Raw genomic sequence first — 6414 nt, forward strand, 5'->3', positions numbered from 1 at the left:
TAGCTCTTAGCTACTGCTCCAACAACATATCTCTCTGCTTACACCATAATAATCATGGACTAAGCCTCTAAAGCTGTAAGCAAGCCCCAAAATCAATGCTTTCTTTTATAACAGCTAACGTGGACATGATACCACCTCACAGGAAAAGAATAATAAAACAACTGAACGGAATCTGAAAGACGCTCTCTCTCTCTCTCTCTTTCTCTCTCTCTCTCTCTCTCTCTCTGTCTGTCTGTCTGTCTGTCTCTCTCTCTGTCTGTCTGTCTGTCTGTCTGTCTGTCTGTCTGTCTCTCTCTCTCTCTCTCTCTGTGTGTGTGTGTGTGTGTGTGTGTGTTTTCTTGTTTTTTGTGCTCCTGTGTGTACTTGTGTTATGCATGTAGAAGCCAGAGGTCAGCATAGGTGTCATTCCACAGGATACAGTCCACCTTGTTCTCTCAGCCTCAACCCTGGCTTATCCTATGGGTGCTGCAGATTCAAACCCAGGTCCTTATACTTATGGGACTACTTCACCCACTGAGCCATCTAACTAGCCCCTTTTTTGGCTCTATCTTACTTTGAATTTAAGACAGGGTCTCACTATACAGTCCATACTGGCCTCAAATTTACAGCAATCTTCTTGTGTCAGCCAGCCTAGTGCCACTCATGTTTTGTGTCTCCCGAAGACATCAAGGCATTGTTCTTGACAACCTGATTGTCTGATAGCTGCCACATTCATCTGCGGGCATTTTGTTTTTACTGTTATTGTTGTTGTTTTCCTGTTCTTGGAGAAAGGCAAACCTTATCAGAGGTAGAATCTTATTTGAAACTCAAGTGGTCCATTCAGAGCCCATGAAGTACATAAGAAACTTCATTTCACAGAAAGCATTGTAGCTTGCAAAGGCTGTACCTTCCTAGATGCAATGTTTTCCTAAGCAGCTCCCTCCAGCAGGGTGGGCCATTTTTGTTTGGTGTTTTGTTTTGTTTTGTTTTTCCAATTGCATTTCCTAAGTGAATAAGTAAAAGCAGAAATATCATCTGCTGTGCAACAAAAATTAGACGTCTTCAGATTTTGCTCCTGGATCTCTAGATACCAGACTACAGTAGAAAAATTTTAACAAAACTTTAAGCACTGAAAAAAAAAAAATCCCTACCCAGCCAAGTTTTATTTGACAGATGGACAGCAACTGAAAGAATTTCTCTCATGAGACTGTTTATTGGCTCCTACTAATTATGCACAACCATCTCTTGGCTCAATATACAACCAAAGACGTAGAAAAAAATCATTCTCACCTCTGCTTGTTGGAACAACCAGGCACAAGGCAGCCTCTGCCTGACTCTCACTTCCCAAATCTTATGTCTAAGTACCAAAATTTTCTACTTTGAGAAATTTAAACCATATTTGGAATCTTTTGAAAAAAAAAAAAAACCTCTAGAAAAATATACAAGAAATCATAGCAGGAAAAGCCAGAAAAGAATATTGAATACCAACCCACCATATTCACCTCAGTACCATCTTACATATATTCTTAATTACATAAGAAGAAAGGCTGGGAGTGTGTAGAGATTCCAGTGCTCCACTGGAAGCATTCTGGGAACTTACCGTAACTTCAGATAAAGATTACTATAAAATGAACCATAACAATACCAATCAGTAACATTTGAGTTCATATTACATACCAATGAATTGTCTATGTATTTGTGCTCGTATAATTCTTAAAACAGTCCTGATCTATGTTCTATGTGTATTCTTAATTTACATGCAGAACAACTTCAGTATAAGGAGGTGCTGTAACGTGCTCATTGGGTACATACTATTCGTTGATAGAGCCAAGATTCTAAACCCTGGCAATTGTACCCAAAGAAGCAGACAGTTTAAGACAGTTCTAGACATTTCCAGTTAACCAAGACAGTGCTCTCACTGAGTTCCCCAGGGCGATAGCTATGAGTACCAAAGATTTTTTTATCCAGAATCTTCTCATTTTAAGCCACTGTCATGTATAAGTTTCACAATCAAAAAAGAAATTTTTAAAAATGCCATGTGACTTGGTCTGTGACATATGAGCTCTCAAATAAGTCAGTACGTGCTCTAGAGTTGCTGTCAATGCCCATAAGTGAGCACATACTCCAGAGCAGATGTTATCTCCCAAAACAGTACCACCTCGGGGACCAAGCATTTAAGCCCATGAACCCATCTGGGGACATTGCTCAAACTATAACACTCTCCCAGTGCAATTTTATTACATTCAAAACTGGAAAGGTAACTTGGAATTTCTTAAATCTTTGACCCAGAAAAAGGTGACGTATTCACCCTGAAAACTGAAGTATTTTCAAGTTTTGTGCAATCGAGTGTAATCTCTAGGCTGTAAGAGTGACTTGCTGGACCATACCTTATCTTACCACCCACACCCACACCCACACCCATGCCCCTTGCCCTATCTACGTCGACCCATTGCTATCTGTGAAACAAGAAGAGACATTTCCATGCTATAAACTTAGTGAGCACAGGATCGCTTAGCCTGACATCTCACACGGTCTTCAGGGAGGTCCAGATCCCGCAGGCATGAGGTGACCACACATTTGACATCCCTCGCTTGGGCGAGCCTCGCTGCAAAGCCCTAATCCATCATCCAAACAAACATTAATATTTCACCTCAGTTATCAAGTGTGCCCGTTCAAACTTTTATCTAAAACATGCTTTATCATCTTTTCATTAAGTTCTCAAGAGCTAATGGTTTCTGAGTTCCCGGGGAAAAGATGATGCTTAGAATAATGAAGGCTCATTATTTCTCCACAGAATGCTTGTTAATTCAAATGACGATATTAAAACTATAGTAGCCTTTAGCGCTGGGGTGATTCCTAGCATACTTTATCATGTATCAATATATACTCTGTTTGTCAAAACTGCCCAGGGCTGGGGCTGACATTCTCTCAGGAGGAGTCTAGTGCTTCAAAAGGCACTGAATACACCAAGGTGACAACTTGCAGGGTCCGTGCCTCTAGGAAAAGGGAAGATGAAACTTGAAGTGCCACCGTCTCCCTTGATTTCCTTATTAGCATTCATACAGAGGTGGCTCCTCCTCTTACTCCTCCTCATGGGTCTCCCTTTTGGATAGAAGAAAAAGAAATCAATATTTTGAAAAGGAAGCACACATGGCGAGGTTCTACACATGAAACCTTATTTATTTCTACTTAATGGATCCCCCAAATAATCTGCACAAGGAAAAAGATACAGATTTAGTTTCTGCATAGATATGCATCTAGGTAGCCTCTGACTATACTCAACTCAAGACTTCAGGAGGCTGGTGATATTCTGGGACAAAGGTGTTGCTGTCGGCGTTATTGTTAATATGTTAATAGTTGGTTTTGGGGGCTTTTTATTCTCTAAATTGTTCATTCATGCACATACTATGTTAATTGTTATTATTGGGTTTGAGGAATTATGGGTCTCTTTAAAGATTTCTTTATCTTGTCCCAGCCTCCCCCAAACTCCATTTCTGCTTCTGTATTGATTTCAGCCCAAGCCAGTCAAGAGACCATAGTTGCAACCAGGGGATCCAGCTGCCCTGGTTGCCCCTGGCTCCTATCACTGTAGCTGGCCAGACACTGGGAATGGACATTATTCCCAACATCCCTGTGCTATTTGGGGGGGGGGGGTGGCTCCTGGTTCTCTCAGTCTTTATGGATAATATTTTCTCAAGCTGCACTGCATCCCTTGAATGAGGCCCATCGTCTTCTTCCTCCTTTTATTAAAAGAGTGTGGAAGTCCAGAAAGTCCAGAACTCTCTGAACTGAAAGAGTGAGCCCAGCCTGTCACCCGGCTTGACTACCCTGTTCCTTTTCCCTTCTCTTGCTCTCTCGCTCTGCCTTCCAGACCTCGAAAAGCTTTGCGCAAAAATATAAATTGCTTCCTTCCGGCAACTTTTCAGATTGTCTTTGCACCTTGCATCTGTGATGCATCTGAGGTTCCAGCATCCCAGCCAGGTCTCCCAGGAGGAGGCCAGAATTCTCAAAACTAGGTATTTTTATCTCACTCAGCCAGTATGAAAATCTGAAGAATCTTATCTGTGCCTTTCTCCAGAACCAGAGAGGAATTGTAGTTTCTGAAAAGCAAGCCGTTCTTTCTGTTGCTTGGAGCTGCAAGGTCAATACTCAGGAGTGTTGCTGTGTGCTACGGCATGCATTCTGTGCTACTGTCTCTTAATTATCTCTCTAGTGGAAGGCTGACTGGCCTTCTGCCCACAGGCTCTGCCATACCAGCGTGGTGGACCCTCTGCATCCCAGCCTCAATTTCAGAACAGCGACTCTCCGGAAGAAAGAGATCCACATGTGTGACTGTAACTATATAAATTGCAGCACTCAGGATTTTTTGCATTGGACATTAATCACAGTAGGTAATAGAATGATGCTTATTTGAGGAAAATAAAAGTCACCCTGCTAGTCTACAGCATGAAGGAAATGAAGGACTTGGACTAATGTGTTGCAAAGGGCTAAATCCCTAGAATATTTCAGTCCTGAGGTCAATTGAAGAAAAATGTGGTTTGAGAAAAATATGTAGGTCACTTCCTATTGTATTCCTGGTGTTAAGTCTTCTCACTCAATATGAGCCAGTGTGGGAAAAACACCTTCAGATCACACATACACTCCAAACTTACTTTATTTTGTTTTTTTTTTTCTCATTTATTTATTTAATTTTATTCATTTGTTTCCTCTTATTTTATTTGACTCTTTTAGGCAGGGTCTAATAGAACCCAAAGCAGCCTAGAAATCTGCTATGTAGCAGAAGCTGGCTTTAAACCCCTGTCCTCCTGCCTCCACACTCTGAATATCAAGAATACAGGTGTGCTTTAGTCCTGGCACAGATGCTAATGAAAGAGAGGTGTGAGAAACCTATTGCTTGTGTTGATCATGTTATTTGGTCTAAATCACTAATAACCAAGAAGCACATGGGATATGTATTTTCTTCACTGTTTCAGCTTGTCTGTTTATCTGTCCAGTCTTCCTGGCACTTGAGTTTTCTCAGAAACAGGTAATTAAAAATAGTAAACTAATTTTTAAGAGCAAATGGTATTTGTCTTAGTTACTGTTCTATTGTTGGGCAGAAACACCATGACCAATTATAAAACAAAGCATTTAACTGGGGGCTTGGTTATAGTTTCAGGGGCTTAGACCATGATCATCATGGTGGCGAAGTGTGGGTGCAGACAGGACTCTGGAGTTAAGAGCTCATATCCAATCCACAAGGTGTAAACAGAGAGAGAGCAGACCAGGTCTGGCATGGACTTTTGAAACCTCAAAACCCAGTAACACACCTCCTCCAACAAGGGCAGACCTCCTAATCCTTCCTACCCAGTCTACCAACTAAAAACCAAACATTCAAATATATACACCAATAGAGGCCATTCTCATTTGAACCATCACAATATTTATAAAGATTTACACACACACACCCCGCAAAAGAGGAAGAAGATGGCCAAGGCAAATACTTCAGCTGTAGCATATGAATTTAATCTGAGCACTCAGGAGGTAGAGGGAGGAGGATCTGTATGAATCTGAGGTCAGCCTGGTCTACACAGCAAGTTCCAGCAAGAGCAAAGAGAAAGACTCCAGGTTTCACGTTCGTTTCTGCTCAGCGTGTTTTGTTTTGGTACATATTTATGAGGCTGGGGTTGTTTCATACTTGCCTAATAGACACACACACACACACACAAAAACAAACCTGGATTCCATTTTTGGCACCACATAAACCAATCATGGTAGAACAGACCTGTACTTGCAGCAGGTAGAAGATGTTCGCGGCAGAATTAACAATCCAAGGTCATCCTTGGCTTTGTAAACAAGTTCAAGGTCATCCTGGGACCTGTGAGCCCTGTCTGCAAACATGATTACATGTTTGCTTCTGTCAGCCTTACCTCCACGTGACAAAGGAACTGACTCGATCCACTTAGAACAAGGAAAGACTTGTTTCAGCTCATGCTTTCAAAGTTTTCTACACGTGGTTGCTTTGTCCTGTGGTGAGATGGGAGGCAGAGACAGGAGAATATCCAAGACTTGCAGTGTATGGCAAACAACAAGAGACTCTGCTTCAAGCAAGCTGAGGTTAAGATTGTCCACTGACCTCCACGTGCACACTAAGCACACATGAGCCTTCACACATAAAGGCATGCAGTACATCACACACATACATATCACACACAGAGGCATGCGGTGCATCACACACATACATACATAAGAAGAAATGTGTCTTCAATTGTATAATTCTTATACAATGCTTAGACATGAAGAAGAAAAATGCATAATTTTATCCTTAACCAAACGCCTTGATAGAAAAGCAGCTGAACAGTCTATAAACTGCAAGGAATCTTGGACTTCATGCGGACTGTGGCTCTCAGCTTGAATTATAGGAAAGTTTTGAAAGTGCAGGCAGATTGTGAGTCT

Source organism: Mus caroli, chromosome 13 (assembly GCF_900094665.2).
Source record: "Mus caroli chromosome 13, CAROLI_EIJ_v1.1, whole genome shotgun sequence".
Classification (NCBI taxonomy): Eukaryota; Metazoa; Chordata; class Mammalia; order Rodentia; family Muridae; genus Mus; species Mus caroli.